The following is a 24,953-nucleotide window of genomic DNA, read 5'->3' as shown; positions in this document are numbered from 1 at the left end:
GGCTAATACCCGACTCAGGAATGAGGTGGGCAGCTAGTCTGAAATAGATGGGTTGGCAAGTAAATTGGCTGGGTAGGGGAGGAGGAAGATCGGTCTGTAATTTTTCAAAGTACTCGTTTAAGGATTCGCAATGGATACTCCCTTGATGATTGATGTAAGCCACTGTCACTGTGTTGTCTGATCTAACTAACACACTGCAGTGGTGTAGATATTGATGGAAATACTGGAGAGCCCTGAAGACCGCTGTCAACTCCCTCCAATTTGAAGATCTCAAACCCTCCATCCAAGTCCACTTTGGTTGAACTGTCAGATCCTCCAGGGCAGCGCCCCAGCCAAACCAACTTGGATCCATTTTCAGAACTAACGGAGGATCTGGACGCATCACCTCTCCTCTGCAGAGGTTGCTCATATCCATCCACCATTGTAGACTGTGCTTGAAATCTGGGGAGACAGGAATCAAGAATGTAATATTCCTGCATAACAAAACTACATGTTTATGCATATGACAACAGTGCCTTCAAATGTAGTCATTGCACCGTGAATACCAATGGTGCCATATTGCCCTGCAACTCCATCCATTTGAACAAGGTGGTTTCCTTGCTGTACAGAGGATACCTCTACAAATTCTGAAAGCAAATAATCCCCTTCATGGGAAGGAGGACTTTTTCCAGATGAGGCTTGAATCGTGCTCCGATGAACAGAAGATCTGAAGATGGAAGAACTCGGCATTTCGGATATTTAACTAGAATCCATGATGATTTAGAGTAGCAGTGGTCAAGGAGAGATGCTGATTCAATACTGCATGTGTAGGAGCCCGTTACCAACCAACCAGTCATCGAGAAACGGAAAGAGTGACACTTCCTTGACATGAAGGTGTTGTTAATATTTGATAAAGCAATGTCACTATTCATAATGATACACTCGAATATACGAGGAAAATTGCATCACTATTAACAAACTCGGTCGTCATGAACTCTTTGTCAACCCCGACTCAGAAATATGTGGGCAGGCAGGGTCTGCGACATAAGACTGAGGTTACTGATTGACACATCACAGGGGTGACACGTAGCCGGCAGACAAATACGCGAACAAGAAACTCAAGTCCATCCCACAGATAAGCACAGCGACATCACAATGGTTCAGGGAGATTGGCCCCAATAAAGCACACCTGGCTAGAGGGGTGCGTGCATTCACAAAACATCATACAGTCAGATGCCACACGACGTTAGGAACACATAGCCAATCAGGACACAGCAATCACGTGCTCCTCATGCCAGACATCTGGACATGTTACCCATCGGCCCACATTGTGTCCATGTAAGGTCGAGGCCCACCAGAATTTGTTATTAAGGACCTTATTTAAGTACCAAACAAGGTTCGCCTGAAGTATTTTTATGATACCCAAAAATTTTATAAAACCGCACTCAGATGAATTGTACTTTGAATCGTGCTCCCCCCAGCCGAAGTGATTAATTAAACCAACTGTTCCCGTTTTGCCAAACACCACGTCTTTTGTTTTTTCAAGGTAAGTTCATAATCTAGCAACGATGGGCAACCAGCGGGGCTACCGACTTCGTGAATACCCCTGGAGATTAACTCGGTATTGCCAGTCGTTGCCCAACACACAAACTACAGGAACTGCTGATGCAGCTTCTACATTTACTTGTACATTGGCACATGTAAGTAAGCATCAATTAAGGCCAATATCGTCAGGAAGGAGTTTGGTTCGATGAGAAAGATTATTTTCTGCAGGGTCTTCTTCTTGAAGGGTGTCCAGGGCCTTCAAATCTATAACAATATAATATTCTCCCTGGATTTTGGGCACAAGAAACCCAATCAAATAAGTTCCCTTCTCTCTGCTTCCTTCGGGACAGGAACAATGTTTGTCTTCTAGACCAATGAAAGAAAGCCATCCGTTAACGTCCTCCGCTTCTCCTGGGATCTGGGTACAGGAGTGGGAATTATCTCTGAGGGAACTGGAGGGGAGGAAAACTCAATTTTGTAACCTCTTTGAATGATCCTGAGGACCTAGTTGTCTAAAGTTGCCATGTGCCAAGTATGTAGGAGATGATGGATTCTGCTGCCAACCTTGTACTTGAAGTCATCTTTCTCCTGCGAACCGTGATAGTCAGGAGCTTTGATTGAAGGCCATAAGATCCGGTTTCATCTTTCTTTGGAACTTGAAAGAAGATTTACCCTGGAATCTTGAACCCTGCTCCATATTTTGCTGCCTCGTGGAAGGCGGTCTAATGGATTTAGTATTGCGTAGAAAGTGCTTTTGAAACAAATACAAATGCTTCCTTACTTTGAAAATGTGATGTAAGTTATCTTCCAGTTCTGAGCCAAACAACCTATTGCCTTGAACAAGCATTCTCAAAACTGTAGATTTTTGAGCTGTGTCAGTGTTCGAATCTTTCAGGAAAAGATACCACCAAGTGGCTACAGATAGGTGCTCCACATGATAAAGCAGAAGCTCGGAGAGCATTGCAGGATATTTCTAATAAAAATGTTTACTTCATGATAACACCAGAATCCATGCCCTAAACTTAAAGCGGGCTCCACTGTAGCAGCTTAAAATAGAATAACAACGGCCAGCACCAGCCATGTAGGAGCATGCAGCTCACCTCAGTCATGCGCTTACAGATACTAAGACAATGCCTAGGGATCCATTCCAGCTCTTCCCCACAGGCGTAGCTGCCACATAGGTAGTGAGAGGTTCCTAAGCACAGCAGAGAAACCAAGCTACCGCTACAATGATGAAAGTCAATGTCTGGCAAAGACTTCAGCATTGCCTGCTTCATGTCCACAGGGCAAGAAACAAAACAGGTAGTGTTGGAGGAATGCTACTCCTTTGCAGTATAAAGCTTATAGTGGATGGGGTTGAGTAGCATTTGCTCTTTTGTTTCCTGTCCTGGGGTTGGGTGACTAACTTCATGGGTAAGGACAAGGGATGTAGAGGAAATGCTGATTTCCAGTTGGGGTTTGACTGGCTAGAAGGTCAGTTGAGTTTCCTGGGAGTTCATAACGCTAGAGGGGAGGATTGGGGGGCGGGGGGGGGAGGTCTTGTTGGGGCACAAAGTTGTTGTAGATGGTGTTTACTTTTTTGGTGGAGTTGTGGGTGCAGATTTCCAGTGAGAGGGTGTCCGTTGTGGAGCTAGCAGGCAGTGACCTCTATTCCTTAATGGCAATTATTTTGTTCTTGGTGTTGCAGCTGTTTTGGAACCGTCGGTGAGGGCCGAGTGCTTGGTGGTTCGGAGTCGCTGGTACTAGGTCTAGGTGGGGCTGACTTGTAAGTGCCTGATCTCATGGGTGTTGTACCATCAGCATTCCAGATGTTTGCAGTGACGCTTGGTGAGTCGCAGGTCTTCTGTGTACAACCTTTCTTGTGGCTTGGATCGAGATGTACAGGTGGTTCTTAAGGGAGCCAGGGAGTCTGCGCAGGAGGAAATCCACGTGTTGAAGTCTGTGATAGAGTCTGCTAGGTTGTCATGGTATGAAGGGCATCATGTCTTCAGGGATCTTGTTGCGCTGGGAGGTCGAAGTGCGTCCGGTTAGGAGTCGGTTGGGTAGGTGGAGGCAGACTAGTATGAGGGAGAGTCCAGGTTAACAGGGTGGGGTGATCTACTGTGATTTTGGGGAAGTTGGTAAATATGGGGTCAAGGAGGTGTCCTTTTGCATGGGTGGGGTTGTTCACTCATTGGGCTAGTCCTAGTATGTTCGGATCATTCAGAAGATTGGTGGTGTTTGGGTTGGTTTGGCCCTCTAGTTGAAAGTTGAGATCGCCAAGTAGAATGAAAGAGTTGGATAGAAGTGCCAGAAGGGCAATGAGATCCTCAAGCGTGGAGCTAAAGTTGGATCTTGGGCCCAGGGGACCAGTAGAGTAGTGCCCCTCTTAGGGTGGCGGTATTTAAAGTGCTGAGTTTGAAGGCCAATTTATCCATGTGGTTGCTGAAGTGATGGAACTGTAGATTTTCTCTGTGGATGATAGAACCAGTAAACCTGGAGGAGGAGACTCTAGCTTCCCTAGTGATTATGTACCCGGGAAGGAAGGCGACTAATGTCTGGGGCAGATGATGGGTTAATCCAGGTTTCTGTGAGGAATAGTTGGTCCAGAGAGAGGTAATGCAGGAGGCCCAAACTTATCCAATCAGGCCTAGCCTCGATTAGATAAGTCCCACCATCTTCAATATAGTGGGCACTGCAAAATGTGCTTAACTGCACCTCCAGCACCGGAGGGGTGGAGTTGGTGAAGGGGGGTAGGGAGGGAACCTCCTAGTCCAACTTCGTTTTCCCGCTAGTTCTCTCGCCAAGCGTGGGGGTTTGAACAAGTGTTTGCCATCTGCTGCTAGCAGCAAACGCTGGGGTCACATTACAAAGGCTGCAAGGCCTTTGAAGCTTACCCCTCGAGCACAGTGCACATTCAGGATGTGCTTTGTTTTTGGCTTCAGAGAGCAGGTCCTCTCGACCCGGGGTCCAGGAACGTCTGGTGGTGGCAGGCTGCCGAAAGCCAATAAGAGACCACAGTAGGGTTGGTAGGTTTTTAGGGGGCACGTGGTGCCCTCTGAGTAAGTTTCAATAAATCCAACACTGGCATCAGTGTGGGTTTATTGAGAGGAGTTGTTTGGTACCAAACAGCCCCTGGAGTTGTTTGGTACCAAACAGCCCCTGGTTCAGTGAAGCCGTCATGCTGCTTGGGAACTCGTGTTGTCGAGTTTCCAACCTATGTACTCTCTATGGTTTCACTGGCACTTACAATATTAAGGATCGACTTAAATATTGTTGGGGCATATCTGCTCATATAGATATGCCCACACCCGAGATATAGTGCACCCGTGCCTTAGGGCTTGTAAGGCCTGCTAGAGGGGTGACTTACCTATACCTTAGGTGGTGCTGCCTGGCATTGCACACAGGCAGTCGATTCTCTCTGCGCCAAGACATGTAGGCTGCAGTGGCAGTTTGCATGGCCTTGGTGAGGGGTCCCGAGAGGACCCTCTTCAGTCCCAACGCTCTAAGTACCAGGGTACCATTCACTTGGGACTGACAGGGGGTTCTGAAGTGCCAATTCAGGACAGTTTCAGGGAAGACGCTCTGGCACAGGAGACCTGGTTGTCAGGGACCCTGTGCGCTTTCAATTGAAACCACAGCATTTTCATGGAAAAAAGTGGGGGGCTAACCATGTCAAAATAGGCACTTTCTCATAGCGCTGAGACAGTCCGCATTCTTTGGCATAATGCTATTTCTTTTTTTTTTTTAACAAATTTACTTTCAACCATGATGCATAGCAGCTACGCTACTGTACAACAAGGCTGAAAAACACAAATGAGAAAGTCAAATTGTCAATGGTTTTCAAGTCATGTTGTACAGCAGTGCGTCTGCTGTGCAGCATGGTTATAAGTAAAAAATAAACAAACAAAAAATAGCTAATACACAGGAAGCATTGAGCGCATCATAGCATGAAAATGTGGTTAGTAAATGCACAAGTTTTAGAAGAGTGATATCGCCTTTTACTATTCAATTTTATGTTGAAACACTGCTATTGTGGGCTCAAAAACCCCAACATGTAAAAGTGGTGTTGGCTGAAAAGTCAGGCTTGATCGAATATGTCAAACCACACATGACATGAACCATTTGGCAGCTCTCTTGTTTTGAGGTTTTGTTGGAAAAAAAAAACATTGACAAAAAAGAGAGGAGGATTGATTGGAACAAGTCCATATCCCCTGGATGATCCGTTTATAACAAAAAAGTGGCTCCTAACAGAGTCTATTACATCCAAAAGCACTTGTAATTATAAAACTATTACGTTTTTTAGAAGAACCCTCATCCACCAACCTAGTTATTGGAATGCTTCATCATCGGGTTCCCACCTAGGGTGCCGAGTGCATTATAGCTGTCCTTCGACATCTGATTACAGCGGAGCGGGTGTTGTTGTGTGAGACTGTGAAAAGTGAATTATTTTTAAATTGTCTCAAGGATTCCCCTCCAGGCACTTTTTTGCGTGTGCCCTTGCTGGAGCAGAGTTTTCTGTTTGAAAATTCGTTGGTTTTTGAAGCTCTGGCATGTCTATTTGTCATATTAATTTATTAATTACTAATAATTATTTGTCTTGTGCAAGTGTGTTTATATTAATCAATCCGTTTGTTCTAATAAGAGAGAGTTACACGTGGGTACGCATAAATGTGCTGTTTAATAATAACGTGCGTGTTTTCATGTTTAAACGTTGCTATGTGCTGTTTATTTTTGAGCACAAAACGCTTTTCGAATTAATGCTTTTCTATGTTGCAAGTGCTAGATAGATACATACACATAAGGGTATTAGTGGGATTAGCACTGTTTAATCACTATGCTGTGGTAACGTTGTTTTTGTTTCTTTTAATTAAGATGGTCTATTGTGGCCTATGGTGGCCTAGACAAAGATGGCCGATTTTGTAAGCCTGGCCTCGATTTGAAAGTAGAAAACCGTGATGGGAGAGAGCCCTGCTGAATATGGTCCTGAAGTCAGCTGACCATAGTCCTTGCTTGTCTTGTTAAAATTTCCGTGAGGACAGCAGCAGCCTGGGTAATCTCCAAGTGAAATGGAACGTCCTTGGCAGCCTTGGGAAACAAAGGAGCCTTAGAGAAAGACTCTGAACTATGGTCTCATTGCAGAGGAGAAGTAGAACTAACAAGATACATTTATGTTTCTTGGTTCCTGTTCCGTAGTCTTTATTTTGTGATTTTTCCTGAGCGGAGATTTTCAAATGTAGCGATGTTACATCCTTTCCTTCTCGCTCTGCTCAGCGGTCCAGCGGACATTACAACTTTTCTATGTATCTTTCCTTTGTTCAATTTATTATAAGAATTGTTAACCTAGAGAGGGTTTTGCCACTTGCCACTTGCCTTTGCCGCGTACCGAATCTGCGTTGCTGAGGATCGATGCTGAAAGGACTTCGTCTTGAGAGACTTTACCGAGAGACTGGTCCTGACCCGTTCTGACATTTAGCTAGAATAGGTAACTATGAGAAAAATGATTTATTCTGATTGATTTCCCTTTTGACTAATTTTAGATAAAGCAATATAATTTGAACATGGTGTTGGATATTATTTCTTGTCAATTATTGAGTATTATATTTTGATTATTGCCGTATAGGTTGTATAGATTATGTTTATGGACAGTCATAATAACCAGGTCTTATCGACCTCGATATAGATGCAGGGTGACTAGGAGTTTTCTTTCCACAGGTTTATTGCTGGTAGAGTATTTGAGCGTATGTTAGTGAAATGGGCCCTAGCGTATGATGAATGTATGTGCGTGTAACTGTGAGATTACTCTATCTGTGGTAGTGGGAATATTATACACACCCTGATCTCTATCACCCTTTCTATGCATCTTACATTAAAACAAGCATTGAAAATGTCAATTATTGTGGCTTTTCTGTATTGACAAGGTACACGAAGCAACACTAGCACAAAACACAGGTACAACATGCCAGCAGTAGTACAAACTTATCGAACACTAACAATAGGTAAAAGATAGGTGAAAGTAGCATGGCATGGTATTATTATGCACACACAAGTTCACCATCTGTAGCAACCATGTAATCTTTTTCTGGGATAAAATGTACAACTTGTGCATCATCAGTGCAAGCTTCTCGCCTTCAACCAACAGGTACAGATTGGGTTACGTTACTGGAAACATACTTTTTATAGCACAAGTACAGTAGAGCAGAAGTAGTGAAAGATTCCTTGTCCCAATGAAAGGTCGAATTGCATGCTTCTCTCACAGAAAGGAAAGTTACAAATTAGGCAGAAATACTGAAAAATTATCTGCTGCAGTGCAATCGTTGTTTCTTTGCAGTAAAGTTAGAGCAAGGTAGCGGCAAAACGCATCGCCCTCAGTCATAGAAAGCAGCCACACTGCAAAGTTGCCTTGCCTGCAGACCAGCTACGGCATTGGAAATAGTAGTGCAGGCTTCCATCACTCACCAAACATATGCAGTTAAGCCATTGGTGGCCATGAAGGTCGCACAGCGATCTCTAGAGCAGGTATTTAATCCACTGAGGGACATGGATAGGTGGGTGAGTGAGTGAATAGGCATGTGCTGAAACCACCCTATGACAGGTGTCATAGACTTTCAGCACACTTTCTGTCAATCTATTTCACACTTTCTTCTTTCACTTGTGATGCTGTCAGTGAGGTTGGTCATATTCTTAAAGTCACTCTACATTCTGTAGGTGTAATATAATGCAGTCTTGCTGCTGTCACTTCATGCAGATCCTTTTGCTGCCATTCACATACACATTTGTCCTTGAACAATATGCTGGGGCCCTTCCTACACCTATACAGAGACATTTGTGGTGTGAAAGGGAATGAAGCAGAGACCACCTCCCAGCAGGCCTATCAAAAGACAAAGAAATTCACAGGGTAAAACCATAAAATAAGCCTCTAGCAGGCGTCAAGTTCTCCCCCTTCATCGTCCCTCCTGGTTTTTATATTCCCTCTCTCCTTATAAAGATGAATGAATGAAAGGGATTTAATAAAGCGCTCAGCCACCCAACAAGAGTGTCCCAGCACTATGGGAGCATGTGACAGGATTCTGTGGCGCAACTAATTCCTGAAAAGCCAAGTTTTGAGATGTTTCTTAAAAGTGGCCAGGTCAGTTGTGGCTCTCAGCATAGCTGGTAATCTGTTCCACACTTTTGCTCCCAAAAGACCTGCCCCCTATGCGGCCCAGCAGACTTTAGGGGTGCGGACGAGATCGGAAGAAGAGGATCTTAAAGTCGCCACTGGAATATAGCGGTTTACACGTTTATTGAGATAGCTGGCTCCTAAGCCATGAAGGGCTTTGAAAAATATCACCAGAGCTTTGAACCTGATCCTTTCCTTCATTTGCAACCAATGTAGGGTTTTAAGGATGGGGGTCATATGAGACCTGGGTTTGGATCTAACAATCGCCCTGGCAGTGGCATTTTGCACCACTTGCAAGCACTTATGAGATAGCATGGTAGGCTCAGGTACAAGATATTGACGTAGTCTAGTCTTGACGTCAGCAGGGCTTGGACCACTATCTTCCTGGTATCTAATGACAGAACAGGAAGGAATTTTTTAAGGTCCAACCACTGCTTGAACCTGGGATCTCATAGAGAGGGCACTATCAATGAAGGTACCCAGATTTTTAACTAACATTTGGGCTGAAAGTGGGAGGGGAGGTTAGCTCCTCCGACCACCATAAACTCCAGTTGCTCACTACATGCTGGCCAAAAAAGACAATCTTGGATTTATCCGGATTGCATTTCAACTGATTCACTTTGAGTCAGTTGAACACTTTTGTGAGACAGGATCTAATGTTGCCTCCATCAAAGTTGGCTCCTTTTTCACAGGTGAAAATCAGTGGAGTATCATCTGCGTAGGATATAATCTTGGTATGTAATCCTCTACTAAGGGTGCAAGAGGAGAAGTATATACATTGAAGAGATTGGAGCCCTGGGGTACTCCTACCTTCATGCCAGGCATGGGGGATGAAAAAGAAGGTATCCATATTTCCTGATATCCGTCCTTCAAGAAAGAAGTCATCCAGGCCAGACCCATCCCACCTATGCCAAGTGCCTCAATCTATCAAGGAGTCTCACATGTGGAACCGTGACGAAAGCCGCCAACAGATCAAGTAATATCAAGACGGCCCTACCTTCCTGATCTAGTTTTTCCTTACTGTGCTCTGTCACTCCCAACAGGGCTGACTCTGTGCTATAATTTGCCCTGAAACCTGATTGGGACATATGCAGCAAATTGTGGCGTTCTACATGTTCTGAGATCGCTTTGTTAAAAGGTTTCTCTAAAACTTTAGAGAGAGCCGGGAGGAGAGAGATAGGCCTATAATCAGAAGGATCCGGCCATTCGGAGGACTTTTATTTATTTATTTTTAAGAGTGGTAAAATGTTTGCCTGCTTCCAAATATGCTGCACTATTCCGGTGGAGAGGGATAAATTAAGCACCTATTGACTATGGGATTGATAGTAGAAGCTAGAGATGCTAACAGTTTCGGTGGACAAGCATCTATTGGTGAGCTAGATTTGAGGCCTTTAAGGTAAGCAAGCGACTCACCTGGTTGTAATTCAGGAAGCTCTAATAATGCAGGAGGCTGCAAAGGGCCAAACTTCTCATTCAGAGGTTGATATAAGTCCTGGCCCTACTCAGTAACTTTATGAAAAGACTGTTGGATTGTGTCAATGTTACTAGTTTGGTCCAGTCAGCTGAATGCGGGGAGTCTTTCTTAGCTGCCTTAGGAGGAAGTAAAGGATTTTACAGTATTGAAAATGTCCTTTCCCTTATTGTGAGCAGTTTCAATCTTAGCCTGAAAATAGTTTTTCTTTGCCCCTTTCACCGGAGAGTAATAGGATTTTAAGGCGGGTTTATAAATCTTCCTATCTTCAGATGTACAGAATTTTCGCCATTTCCTTTCGAGACCTCTACAAGTACTTTTACTAGTTCTTAGAGATTCAGTGAACCATGGAGGGGGGGCTGGTCTTCTTTGAAGTACGAGAAGTCAGCGGGGTGGTACCGTCAATGTTGGAACTTAAACCAAGATTAGAGCGCAGGGGCATCAAATTCAGGGTTACCGAATAGCGCCGGGCAGAGAGTTCTAGAGCCTTTGTCAATACGGGAAGGGATATTTTGTGTAGGGCTCTGAAACTGTGATCCGTCCTTGTTGATTTTGGTAAAGAACCTATGCCTAAGCTAGGTATCTTAAATTTGATCAAAGAGTGATCAGACCAAGTAATAGGGGGCAGGGGATCTGCCACTAAGTCCGCATTGCTAAATATTTGGTCTAGAGTATGGCCCATTTTATGTGTGGGAGTGAAAATAATTGGGGTCAAATTGCAGGCCAACATAGTTTCAAACAAATGGAGTACTAAAGGAGACACTGACTTCTCCATATGTATATTAAAATCTCCCAAAAGGAGGAGCTGGTTATATCTGAGGGAGAAAGGAGTAATAGCTTCATTGAGTAAGGTAATAAAATTGGCAAGCGCCCCCAGAGGGCTATACAGCAGGATTCCGGCTATATATTGTTGAAGGGATAAGGTGCAACGAAAGCCAAAGTATTCTGCACCCTCAATAGTATCTAACAGGAACAAGGTGCAGTCTAGCTTGTTTAAAAATGATGGCAACACCACCGCCTTTCCCACTCAACCGATCTTTCTTCAGAATGTAATGTCTCATAGGAATGTCCAAGGCGATAGTGGGATTTGAAGACTCAGATAGCCATGTTTCTGTAAGAAATAAGAGATCAGGGCAGTCGTCCAACAAGAGGTCATGGATTCGTGCCTCATGTTTTTGCAGCGAGCGTATGTTATGAAGTATTGCTTTAAAGAGCTTCCTGTATTTGTTTGGACTGTTACCCCATGGCTTGCGGAAGAAGTCTTACAAGGAACATCTTCGATCTGGGGAAAGGTCCAATTACAAGTAGGGCAATAAAAGATAGCCCAAGTGTCTACTACAGCAACTAGTAAGTGGCATGACTTAGGAGCGTTTAAATTGAACAATAAATCACGCTTGAACTGAAAGATGTGACTCATACCTGGGAAGGACTGGGCAACGTGGCCACCTCGGGACGCAGACGGGCTTGCCTTAGGAGCGCCAGTGGCACGCCTGCTGTGCGAATCTGCTCGGGCATAGATTTAAATAGGCGGTAGCAGCAAAGACTAGACTGCGCACCTCCCCGGAAGTAGCCGGGCGGAAGTGAAGCCCAGAAGTCCACACTGCCCTCCGCACAAACGGCACTGCAGCCGTGGCGGAACGGGGCAGGAAGTTACCAATGAAATGGTGAGTATGTGAAAATTACAACAATACTTGAAACATTAAAAAGGTAACTGTTTAACAGCTTTAAGAATAACGCCCCACCCGCCCCGAGATAAGTGCAAAGAAAACAGGACGGCGTCAGCAGACCTCCCCAACCTCGACTATTCCTTGCTGTCCATCCCTTTTCTCTTTTAGTCACCATCTCAAATTTAGTTTCTAAATCTCTTCTCATCTACTTCTTGGTTCACCATCAATTCTCTTTTCATCCACATCCATACCCTCTGCTCCCCCACACTTATTATCCACGCGTTCCTCTCCCCGCCTCTCCTGCACCTACTCTCATCCATCTAATTACCCTATATCCTTTACGATCTCTCTCTCTCTCACCTGCCTCCTATGTACTTTAACTAATCTGCTACTTCCATCTTCCTCTCCTACAGCAAGTGCAAGGATTTTTGCTACCTTGGTGAAGGCACAGTCTGCACCACTTATTTCTATCAATGGTGCCAAACTGAATGCTTGTACTTCTTCAAAGCAGGTTTGGCACACCTTTGGAGCTGGCGATCCAGGGTTGATTCGGCATTGGATGAACATCCTGTGATTCTGGGATAATCGCTTAGGGCAGCGCCTGGATACCCTCACGGGTGATTAGCCGGCCTCTAAAAATCGGAGTACTTATTTAATTTACATTCTTCTCACAACTGTTTAAGAGCCCACACACTATTCCAATAAACAGGTTCTCTTACACGCATTCTCTCTCACACACTGAAACCCTTCTCTTCCTAGAAGGGTATTGTTACACACTTATACCTTAAATTAAGTTTTCCGTCACCAACTTGTTTTCTTCTCACAAATACTTTTGCCAAACAACTTAATCTCCCTTACACCCTACATTCTCTCTTTCACAACCCTCCTCTTTCTCGCCTCCAGTTGACATATGCATTTACACAAACACACATATATATATACATACACACACGTGTCAAAGATGGCTGTGTTTCTTATGCGCCAAAACAGCAGTAAAAAAAAAAAAAAAAAAACACAAGACACCACACACACTTTACAATGATGTAAGCAAAGCTATGTACAACAATAATGCAATACAGACGTGGATGCCATGCTGATATCTTAAGAGAAAATCCTGTGCAGGAATATAGACTTAATTAACTCAGAAATGATTTCAAGATGAAACATGAAAAACAAATAAGCAAACATTGCAAAACCCACTGGACATTTTTGTGCAGAGGAGTGTTTGGTAACAGTTGGGTGTCTGTGTGTGTATAAAGCAAGTCCCATAAAAAAGCAGGTTCTCAGGCTAAAACAATATTGAAGCTGAGAGTAGGGCCCCTAATCTGCATTAACAGTGTAAAGCTATACCCTCAAAGACAAATGCTATAAACAAAAAGGTAAAAGATCAAAATTGCATTGCTGGAGGTGGACTTGAAATGCATACTCAGCAAAATATTGCATAGTAGACACTTATGACAAATGGTGTTTAATCTGTGAACAAAATAAGCTGTAAATTCAACATTCTTTTCCCATGATAGTAAAGTAAAACAAATGAAAGTGCAATGCTGACTAGTGAATACCACTGTTTCTTTATGACAGGCCACAGTATCCAAACAACATGAATCTCCCAACCAAAACAGCTATAAATCAGCAATTAATCAATTATGTCGGCAAAATAAGTACAGCAAAGAATACACGCTGGTTCTCACTTAGAAGGTACAGATCATCTTACATCTGCAATCTAACAAAACGACTACTTGAAGCTCCATGACCAAAAGCTAATCAGAATACAAACGGTACAATGTAACTATCCATTAAATACTACAGTCTCTATGAACAGCCCATCCGAATAGTGGCAAACTATGAAAGCCCATGGTTGAAGGAGGTTAACGTGAACAACCCTGTCTCTGTAGTTCTTATTGTAGCAGTTTGAAGAAATTATATATTTCAGATAACTAAGGCCATCGATAAGCCAAACCTAAAAATAAGTAATGAGCATGATTTTTATGTCCCCATTTCTTTTATGAATATGTGTTTATAACACCTTCCAAATTATTAGACACTAGTACTAAAAAGTTCTTGTATGACAGAGCTTATATGTTTGTGGACAGAAGTAACTAGCGGTTACACGTTTTTCTGGGCAGTAAGTGGCAGTGCTTAGAAGGCGCGGTAGGCATTGGATACTGCACGTGTGGCTTCAATCCCAAACCAGTGTTAAGTTAGCATTAAAAAGTCCTCAGGTTAATGGGAGAAATGCATAAACATACATGTACAATATAAAATCAGCATTTCTTGGCAAAAACTTACATTGGGCCCTCAGGCATGAGCTATGGAGGGTCAGAGCGAAAGACCATGGTGGTCCCCTCAATTGGATGTGGCACTGTGGTAGAGAAACGTTGCCGTCCACCATCCGGGGAATTTAAGGCATACGGTTAAAAATTCTGTCTCTCACGTCCCCGGTGTATAAAGGCAGTGGAACCAATTAGCTCAGCTTTAAGCTATTGAGGACCGAGGTCTTTTGCTTATGGTGAGCTCCAAACTTGGTCCATCAAGGTAGTCTTGCACGACAGACTGAGATCACAGGATCGGAGGATTACAGTCTTTGGAGATCCGATCAGAGAGAACCAGGTTTTGGGCTTCCGCTCCATAGGATGTTTTCCGTTGAATAAGAGAAGCTGAGATCGGTTTGCATTTGGTGAGTACGGGGAAGAGCAGTGACTTAGTTACCAGTGCGTTGAATGAGGAAGCAAAGGAGAGTGCACGTGTGGTAAACGGTAGCGCTCACATGCCCAGCTACGTTTCAAAATAAACAGGGGGTGGGAGTAGCGGAGACCAGCCTGCCAAACCCCATACTAGAAGCGCAAAGGGTAGGACTGTTATCATCTGGAAAGGCTCCGTTTTATTTTTAGGTAGATCTTAGCAGGATATGTTGCTGTAAAGTTGGAACCCAATAGCGTAAGGTGCTCAACAGCAGTGGGACGCACTCTTCAAGTACCTAGAAGTCCAGCAATGCTTCAATATGGTGCAGTACTCTTGAGGGATGATGGGTTTAGAAGGTAAAGAGCAGACGTATATTCTTCCTGGTTGTAAAACACTCAAAAATCCGTCTAGACCCGGAAGAAATAGTAAGCCCACCAAATATAGAAGAAGGACAAGACCACAGAAGCGGGTCTAAAACTGATGGATATATTACGGTCTCAGGGGTGATGTGAGCCAAAAGCGTTGCCTTAGCCTCGTTACCGAAAAATATCGTAGTGGCCATTTTGGAATAGAACATTAATTAGAGGACAACAGTATATACCTTCAGAAAAAATTCATATGTTTTATCGCCACGAGTAATTGCTTAACTGTCCTGTGAAACTGATGTCTCATAATTTTGAGTAACAATATGCTCAATTATTTTAATTCCCTAGCTTTTTGCTAGAAAAAGAGACATTATTTTTCTAAATATAACTGTCAATACAGTTCTGATAAAAGAGATTTCCTTATTTTCCTGTTCTACTTCGATTCTATTACTTTGAAGTCATAACCCAGAAGCAAGGTGCGTTTAGAATAGACACAGAGGAAACAGCTACAAAGTTTCCATGAGCCCCGCACTAGACTACTTCACAAACAAGTCTTTCCATAGAAAGGAGGGGTGGCGTCCATCTATGCCCGCCTCCTTCTCTGTTGTTCTTTTGGGTTCAGCCCTTTTCCCTACCGAGAATCGAAACGTACATAAGATTAGCTGATCAATGTATATGTGCCTGAAGTGCGGAAGTCGGCAGCTCTGTCGCTCTAGACCACATTTCTGCAAAACGAAGAGCAAAAACTGTTGTTTTTCTGCGTGTTAAACAGAAACCTTCTTATATAACACAATTTGCCACAGTGGTAACAAATAAATAGTATACTCGATTATATTCCAAAATAGAGTATCTTAGAGTCCTGTGCAATTAATATATTTGTAGTAGTTCCAGCAAATCATGATTTACACCTGAAATGTGTCCACTACAAGATGGCAGATACGATAGAGAAGTATGCCTCGCCGGCGGAAGTACTGCTTGTGGCTTTCTTTTCAGTTTGTCGTCACGTGACCAGTAGCGCCAGTGACGACTACCTTGTATGTCATGACTGTCATGGCAGCCCCCGTAAAGCTTATCCGTGCCTGCGTTCTTAGTATGAAGGTGAGTGTCAGACCCCTGGAACGATCAGCCTAAACTCTCGTTGCAGTTTTCTTAATTTTCCAAGATGTTGAGGGCATTTTGAGACTGTACATGCCATCGAACTCCCAAGACTCATCTCTTTTAAGTTAACGGACTGTGATTCCGAATTTTAACGTCTAGTACTTTATTTAATTTATTTTTTAATGCTATTTTATATAGTTCGAACATTACCCGAACGTGTCGGAGCGCTTTACAAAATAACCAGTTGCTTTACATAAGGACTTTGGATTACATGAGTTACATAAGAGATACAAACAGAACATTTTTGCAAATGTACAAGGTGTAAAGTCACTCAAGGAAAATTGCATATGTAAGTTGTAAATTCACTCAGGGAAGAGATACAAACAGATAAACTCTAAAATCCCATAGGAATGGTAGTAAGTACAAATGTCTACTGCATAGGGGTTAGAGTTCTATATATACAATAGTAAATTCACCCAGGATTACATTTTAACAGCGATTAGGCTTGGACAATTATATATTACACATATATATTTATGAGTTACAGAAGCATGGCTCAGGCATAGGGAAAAAGCAGGCAAGGGGAGAGAAATTCAGGGGAGAGAGAGGAAAGGAATAGGGGAGGTAGAAAGAGTGAGGGAGGGAAGAGGTAGGGGAGGGGGTGATGAGTGATGGGATCAGGGACAGGGGAGTCAAAGAAGAAAGACACAAAATGGCGGGGAGCATATGAGTCCAAGTCAGAAAGTCAAGGGAGCAAGTTTCCTTGGACTTTGTATATATGCAGGGTTCTAATTGTGGAATGCAAAAAGTGGAGGAGTCTCTGAAAGAAGGCATGGCTTAAACACATAACTAGTATTTTGGTACACCGTTAAGTACCGGCATTACCATAACTTTTTAAAAATTACTTGTTCATAAATCAAATGTGTTATTATTTAAAAAGGGTGACCACCGCAATCCAGGTAATTAGAGATTGATCTCATTGATAGACGTGGAGGCCAAGCTCTATGCTTCTTGCCTGCTGGTCCAGCTTCAAGATTGGATGGAAGAGAAGAATAAAATCCCAAAGTTCCAGACGGGCTTTAGGCAAGGGATGGGCACCCTAACTAACTTGACTATTTTAGCACTTTTAATTGAAAAAGCGCAAAAAAAGAAATCGCGATTATTCACATGCTTTGTGGATATTATATCCGCTTTCGATCGAGTCAATAGGGGTCATCTTTGGAAGAAACTTAAGGCTTGGGTATTGCCGAGCACAATGCTCAATGCCATAACCACCTTATATTCGGATACTTGGCCCAGAGTTAAGTTGGGCGACGGATACAGTACAACTTCTAGTATCCACACGCAGCAAGGCTTGAAACAAGGATGCGTTTTAGCTCCTAGCCTTTTTAATTTGTTTCTTTCAGACATTGCTCCGCACCTTGAAAAAGCCGATTGCCATCCTCCCAAAATTGCCAACGAGTCAGTCGCCATTCTACAATACGCAGACGATATTGTATTGCTGAGCCAAACCCCAATTGGTTTACAGAGATCCATAAACAACTTAGCAACTTACCTGGAGCAGGAGCAACTCGAACTAAACAAAGAAAAACCAAAAATTATTCGTTTAGTGGATCATAAAAAAGCAAAATTTAAATGGTCGGCTAACGGGGCAACAGTGGAAGAACAGCATTCCTATAGATATCTCGGCGTAATAATAGGGCAAATTGCCTCTTATAAAGATCATAAATTGGCTCTCAAAGCAAAAGCCCAATCACTAATTTACACGTATAGGCTTCTACGCAAAAAAATCGATTGCCCGAACTACACTCATTTGCTAAAAATAATGGCCGCACAAATCCAGCCCAGTTTATCGTATGGTTTTGCCACCTGGTGTGGTAAGGAAGCTAACATACTAAACGAGCATCTGTTAAAGATTTACAAGGCCGTCTTTGCGTTGCCAAAATCTGCTTCTCCCGCTCAGGTCCGTCTGGAATTTGGCCTTCAGCACCAAAAATTACGAGGAATGAGCGGTTTTGTCAAACTGTGTCATAAATTTCGCTCCTCTGCCCCTGACTCTATGAACAGATTATGTTGGGAAGAAATTAGGGTCCAGATGAAATTCGAAATACCGATGTCATGAGGCAGCTTCCTGAAAACATCTCTGGATGTGCTGGAATTACAAACTGCATGGGAAAATGGGGATGACAAAGTAAGTTTCAGCAAAGCTGCAAATGCTTCAGCAAAAAGGAAATCTCTACTGGCAGACAAAAGAGAACTCAGTAAGCGCCGGCATGGGTGGACAGTCATCAACTCGTACAAAACCTTAAGGCCTCAAGTTTATTTATCTGCTCACTCCAGTCAGCAGTTAAAAAAGAGTTTCACAAATTTCAGAATGGATGTGCAAGATTCAAAAGATCTGTATCCAATCTGGAAAAAGCCCTTCTTTACAAATCAGAATCTTTAATTCACTTATTATGTGCCTGCCCAGCTGTTTTGCCCCAAAGGAGACAGTGCTTAAAACTTATTTTTAATGCCCTGGACATTCGCTCAAGCAGGCAAGCGGTAATAAGATGGCTGGATGGCACATCCATCATCTTGGCCTGCAGGGGCGTCAAATATATGACAATGGTTAGAAAACTTTTATATCAGGCTGATGCCGAGTAATTTGGATTGTAGTCATCTCCTTATAGTCAATCCACTATAATAATCAAGTGGACAGTAAGCCATGCCCCTTTGCCAGCTGCAAATAGACAGCAAAGTCCATTAAAGCCTTTAATATTAGGGCAGTATCAAATTATTTCTCTTTTGCAAGAGGTCCTTATATTTTATTTATGCTGTTTAATCTTAATTTGCATCCCCCACCAGGGTGTAATATAGTCGCTACATAGGCACCGATGAGAATATTTTTGTGAGTAGGAATTTCTGTAAATGTATTCAACGTAACGCAATTGCACTTTTTAAATATGTAATGTAATTTTTATCATGATTTTATGCAAATAGGGATGGGGAATTGTAATGATTTTAACAAATCAAACAATAAATCGAAATTGAATTGAACAATGTGTTGTTTGCCAGTAGAATTAAGGTAGTGCATATAAACTGTATAATAAGGGGTATCGTTTCCTATGTAGTATAGGGTCAAAAATGCATTTTAAAGCTCAGCAAACTTTACATTTATTTTAGGTTTTCCTGTAGGAGTTTTAACAGAATGGATGGCAAATGCTACATTTTAATACAAATTGGACCAACAGACCATTTAAGATTTAAAATCTTAGAGTTTTTTGTCAGCACAATGGATGGTGCATTCCTAACAAACTGATACAGTTGCATTGCTTTCCCCTGCCCAAAACATCTTTTACAAGATATTTAGGCATTCCCCACAAAATGTTTTGTAAAATAGGCAGCAAATGGTGCAGTATAAAAATATTGAATCCAATATTGTGTTTCTCATAATGCATTTCCCAGCACCCATTAAATCTTTCCTGTCCATGCTACATTACACATAAAATGGTAAATCTATACTCAATGGTACTACATGAAACGCCCTTAGTTCAACTCCCATTGTATATTCATGGTTTTGAGTTGCTCAGTCACTATGAAATGCAACCCGCATTTGGAAAGATTTTGGCACTAATAGCACAAAAATACAAGAAACTGAGCACAAGGTGAGTATATCCATGGTGCACCCACAGCACACATTGATCTCAATCAAGGGCATGGGTCCCCGCATAAATTTCCCCAGGGGCCAAAATGGTTGACCAGTGATGTACCAGAGGGCCATATTGAGGCTAGAGGGGTGGTGGTCGGGCGAGCGGGTTAGGGGGATTGGTGGTCAGGTAACTGTAGGCGAAGCGAAGGCTATACATCTAGTGACTGAATTAAACAATGTGAAACCAGAAAACTTGGGATTAATCCCAGGTTCCACACTTTTCCATATTGTGTGAATATAATTAGTTGTTCAACTTGGGGGTGGAGCTTGCTCGCGACCAAGATGGCTGCTTGAGCCTTTAGCTTCGTGTCATCGTTGCACTATCCGGCAAATATCCGACAGTCTCACAGCACCCCATACTGCAATTGCCGAGGCCATCTTGTCGGAACACGGCAGGAGCCCGACGATCGAACTCCGGTTCCTATCCGACCGGGAAAAGAGGGACTACGTGGCCTGGGCGTTGCCCGCCCCGCAGGGCCTGGATCCCTGAGTTGTGTTGGGACAAGCAGCGGAACCAGGTTTGCGGTCAGCCGCTGAGGAGCCAGGAGTCGATTCGGCACCTTGCACCCTGTTGTAGACTGCTCGGCTGATTCTCCCACCCCAGTGCCTGGGCATGTGAGCAGCTCTAACCGGGTGAGTGACCCACGGTCGGAGCCCACTGCAGAGCAAATAAACGGGCCTGGGCGGCTGAGAATCTTTCTATCCCCTGGGGCCGTCATTTTGTCGCGCGAGTGTGAATCGCGTACAGCGCTCCCATGAGGTGTTGGTGCGGTCGAGACCTGTGAGTACCGAGCCAGAGAGTGGGATGACTGGGGGGACCCTCAACAAATAGATTACCGCGATGCACAGACAGAGGGACTCGCCACTGAGGGGCCACGGAGGTTCGGCAGCCCTGGGATAGCTGCGCTGGTGTGCGTGTCCTGCACATGTGAGGCGTGACTGAGGAAGAGAAGCGTACCTCAGTAGAGACAGAGATCTCCGCCATACACTGCCTCGGCCCCTGGGATTGGGGCATCGGAGTCATGATTAGCTTTACGTGGGGCGGAAACCGGAAGCACTGAGACGTTCTGCTGGGCAGCCTGGAAAAATGCACTGAAGGTCCGGATAGGTGCGGCAGTACAGTTGGCTGACGGCTGGGGCCTGACCTGGTTACGCGCCACTGGCCACAACTGATCAGGGGGCTACCCTGTGCACTGAAGTAAGGGCCTACTGGCTGGCGCAAACAAAGGGGCACAAGCCATTAGTATCACTCTGCGGAGGACACCGCTCCATAGTAAAACTGGTCAGCGGAGTGGCTTGGTGGAGCTTGCAGTGCCCTTGAGCCACAGTTGGCATCTGGAGTGAGGGGCCTCAGGGCTGGTGTGTTGGGGTGCCCTGCCTGGTGGATCCCACTGAGAGCCAACATGGGTAGAGTAGACAGAGCTCAGCCCAAGCTCTCATTCAAGCAGAATCGGTCGAAATCGCATGATGCCTCCACGGATGGGGCTGAAAGGATGCAGACCACTCCCACGTCCGAAGACCCTAGCCCAGATATACGGGAGATGTTGGTGGCCATGGAAAAAAGTTTGCAAAGTGTAATCACCTCTTTGGGCACGAAGATGGATGCCCTATCCTACCGTATGGATAGAATGGTGGAGCGCTTAGACAAGCATGCTGAACGCTTAGACATGTCAGAGCGTAGGCTAACGGAGTTGGAGGAAGCGCATACGACATTGGACACAGAACATAAGCAACTGGGGAGAGTCCAGCGAGTCCTCCAAGACAAAACGGAGGACTTGGAAGCTCGTTCTCGTCGCTGTAACCTCAGAATCACTGGTCTACCGAAGTCCACCCCGACTGGTAACATGGAACACTTTATTGAGAAGCTGTTGGTCACTCTGCTGGGGGAAGGCGTCTACGCCGCCATGTATGTCGTGGAGAGAGCACACCGCTCCCTGGGGCCTCGCCCATCCCCGAGAGCACCACCTCGTCCGATCATTGCAAAATTGCTCAACTATAGAGACAGAGATGCAGCTCTGAGACTGGCAAGGGAAAAGCGGTCATTGAATTATGAAGGATTGGAGATATCAATGTTCCCAGATTTTACTATTCGAGTACAGGAGGCGCGTCGCCAGTTTGTCCCCATGAAAAAACAACTACGAGACATGGGCATAGACTGCGCTATGCTGTACCCTGCGAAGCTCCGAGTCAACAGGCAGGGCCGTTCCCACATCTTCACTGACCCAAAGGCCTTGCAGAAGGCCCTAAAAGACTGGTCCAAAGAGCGACGGAACGGCCCGGAGCGACACCGGCTAGACGAGGCGACTGGGGCTCTCTAGAGGAAAAGGACTAACAAAATCGAATGGCAACTAAACGATAAGTATGGACAGGCGGTTGGAGAAATGGGGGGGAGAGGGAGCCTTCATAACTGATCAGGAAGATGTAGATTGTGGGTGGTAGCTACCTATCCTTAATGGCGGGTGCACTGGTGCGGCGAGGAATGCATCGCGGGGCAGATGGTGGGTCCATCGGACATGATTCTGAGAGATGATGGGGTCAGTTGGCAGGTGGGGCGGGGGCGTGCGGGTTTGTTCACGGTCACGTCAGAATTTCTACAAGTTGTTAGCATAGCTCCACAAACTAATTAGAATTGGGCATGGAGAGACTATCGCCTAACTCGTACCATTTGTATGTTACGGCCGGAGTATATTAAGTCTGTGAGGCTGTATATCTATTCACTAACGATGCACGAGGGCCGGCTGACAAATGTTTTCACTGTTATCCATAGTAGGGCAAGCAACATCCGCTCGCGAGTGAATCACACAAGGGTGTGGATATTTGATTTTGTGGGGGGAGGAAGAGGGAAGGTGGGAGGGAGTCCTAGGGTATGAATCGCGACCGAGTTGGGGGAGGTCTGTTGTGGGTGAGTGGAGGATGGAAGAAGGGGAAAGTGTTGATGTTGCGGTTGTTCGAAGCTTGGTGTCTGTACGTACAAGATGAGCTTGTCATTTATTTGTTGCATAGGTCGGGATACATAATGTGCTACATTACACACGATGGTGGGATACGATGAGGCAAACACGTTAGAGACCCTAGGCTCCCTGCGCTCACTTACATGGAATGTACGGGGGCTTAACGACCACCAGAAGCTGCGCAAAGTGCTGAACTATTTAAATAGGCAGAATATCGATGTAGCCCTAATACAGGAGACACAAATACCACTGAATAGCGTATTGCTGCGCAGTAGAGGACTGTTGGACTACATTACCATTTCAGGCTTCACCACACATGCCAGAGGGGTGCTGACATGGGTTAATCCCAGGTCGGCTTTTACAATGGTACAATTAGACTCAGACAGAGATGGCTGTTTTGTGATCACCAGGTGTCAAGGGAAAGGAGTTGATCTCATTGTAGTTAATGTCTATGGCCCAAATTATGATTGCCCAGGGTTTTACTCTGCTCTTGCTCGCATTGTCTATAATTATCCGCGGAGGCGCAGTATCTTTGGGGAGGAGATTTTAATCTAGTCAGGAACCCGAATCTGGACAGATCATGGGGGGGCCGACGAGGCGGCCTTCCGCGGTGGCCAGAGCACTTGAGAGTGCGATGCTTGGCATGGATCTTTGCGATGTATGGCAAACAAGAAACCCGGATAGGGAAGGTTACACACATTACTCTGCTTATCATAATTTGCACACTCGTATAGATTACTGGTTGATTTCTTCACCTCTCATGGGTCACACTCGGGGAATGCTCGGTACTCCCTTGCACACTATCGGATCATTCTCCTCTTTTGCTGGTACTTAATCTGCCACAGAAGACTGTTCCGCCATTTACTTGGTGGTTCCCACCTTATTCATTGCTGGACCCTGTCTTTAAAGAAGACATGGCTGAGGCCATCAAAACTTTTTTCGACGTAAATGTGGGATCCGTGGATAGTTTTCAAGTCGTCTGGGAGACCTTCAAGGTTTACATCCGGGGTGTGGCCATGGCGAAGCACTTGGGTGTTCTATGCTTTATCCAACAGAAACTGGCCGATCTCGAGCGGAAACTGGACGCCTTGGAACAGCGCCAACAGACGTGTAACGATGAGGCAATATCAAAGATCTACTGGGTGAATATCAAGACGCAGCTGACAGTGAAATCAAGCATCTAGGTAAATATGCCAAGGCACGAGTATATGGGGAAGGGGATAGGCCGGGTTCCGTATTGGCACAGATATTGAAGGCCAAGCGAGGCAGAACGCTGGTCACTGAACTTAAGTCATCAGAAGGTGAGATTCTAATGGATGAGGTAGATATAGTGGACAGGTTCTTACCTATCTAGAGCATATTAAATTACCGTTTCTCACTAACATCCACCGTGAGTTTCTTATGTGTCCCATAGAAAAAGATGAAATTGTAATGGCCCTGGCTGGTATGAAAGCCACGGGTGTTCCGGGGCGGACGGCCTCACTGTCAGCTTCTATAAAAGCTTTCTTGATCTACTACTCCCACACCTCTCAATGCTTTTTGATGACGTGTGTGTCGGGTACAATGCCACCAACGATGAGAGAGGCGATTATTGTTGCCATCCCTAAACCGGGTAAACACTTAGACAAGTGTGGGTCCTATCGTCCGCTCTCCCTGCTTAACGTGGATACCAAGCTATTCGCTAAGATACTCGCTAATCGGCTCGTGCCACTGGCGCCAGTATTAGTAGCCCCAGAACAGGCGGGGTTTATTCCGGACAGGAACCTTACATACAATCTCCGTGCTGTGTTCGGCACCATTCAACATACCAACCCAGACTCTAAAGCGGTCGCGGTCTTCCTCGACATGGAGAAGGCCTTCGATTCTGTTGAATGGCCCTTCATGCGACAGGTTCTAACTAGGATGGGATTAGGCCCAGTCTTTCTCCAACGGATAGGGGTACTTTATAATTCCCCTACGGCTCGTATCAAAATAGGCGATTTAGTAACCGATTCTATCACGGTATCCAGAGGAACGAGGCAGGGCTGCCCGCTGTCCCCTATTTTATACGCCTTAGTAGCTGAACCACTGGCGTGTGCATAAAGGGAGTACCATAGCCGTAAAGGCATCTGCTTCCCAAATTATAAGATCATTGTGTCTACCTATGCAGATGACACATTATTATATGTCTGCGAGCCGGAAAGCAATCTCTCCTCTGTCTTTAGGGAGGTAGTACACTTCGGGGCGCTGTCGGGTCTGCGTGTTAATTGGTCTAAATCCATAATCTTCCTGATCACCCCAACCACGATACCTTTCGAGCCGGACTATCCACTGCAATGGTCCACTGAAGCGATACGATATCTTGGTATCCGTCTCCACACGGA

The 24,953-nt window shown here is 44.7% G+C and overlaps 2 protein-coding genes across 5 annotated transcripts in view; one reads left to right on the top strand and one right to left on the bottom strand.

The window, feature by feature from the left end:
• Positions 1-14,334, bottom strand: part of ZDBF2 (zinc finger DBF-type containing 2) — a 154,704-nt gene extending 140,370 nt beyond the window's left edge. For both annotated transcript variants that reach the window (XM_085648891.1, XM_085648892.1), the window contains exon 1: positions 14,093-14,334. The gene's annotated coding sequence lies outside the window, so the exon portion shown is untranslated. The remainder of the gene's footprint in view (positions 1-14,092) is intronic.
• A 16-nt stretch (positions 14,335-14,350) lies between these two features.
• FASTKD2 (FAST kinase domains 2) overlaps positions 14,351-24,953 on the top strand; it is a 307,901-nt gene continuing 297,298 nt past the window's right edge. The window contains exon 1 of one of the 3 annotated variants that reach the window (XM_085648896.1): positions 14,351-14,480. The gene's annotated coding sequence lies outside the window, so the exon portion shown is untranslated. Of the gene's footprint in view, positions 14,481-15,811; positions 15,949-24,953 lie in introns of those variants that run through there. The other 2 variants (XM_085648894.1, XM_085648895.1) reach the window with 2 other exon arrangements.

This window comes from Triturus cristatus, chromosome 3_2 (assembly GCF_964204655.1).
Source record: "Triturus cristatus chromosome 3_2, aTriCri1.1, whole genome shotgun sequence".
Classification (NCBI taxonomy): Eukaryota; Metazoa; Chordata; class Amphibia; order Caudata; family Salamandridae; genus Triturus; species Triturus cristatus.
Note: the sequence above shows the minus strand (reverse complement) of the source record. Positions and strands in the feature narration are given on the sequence as shown.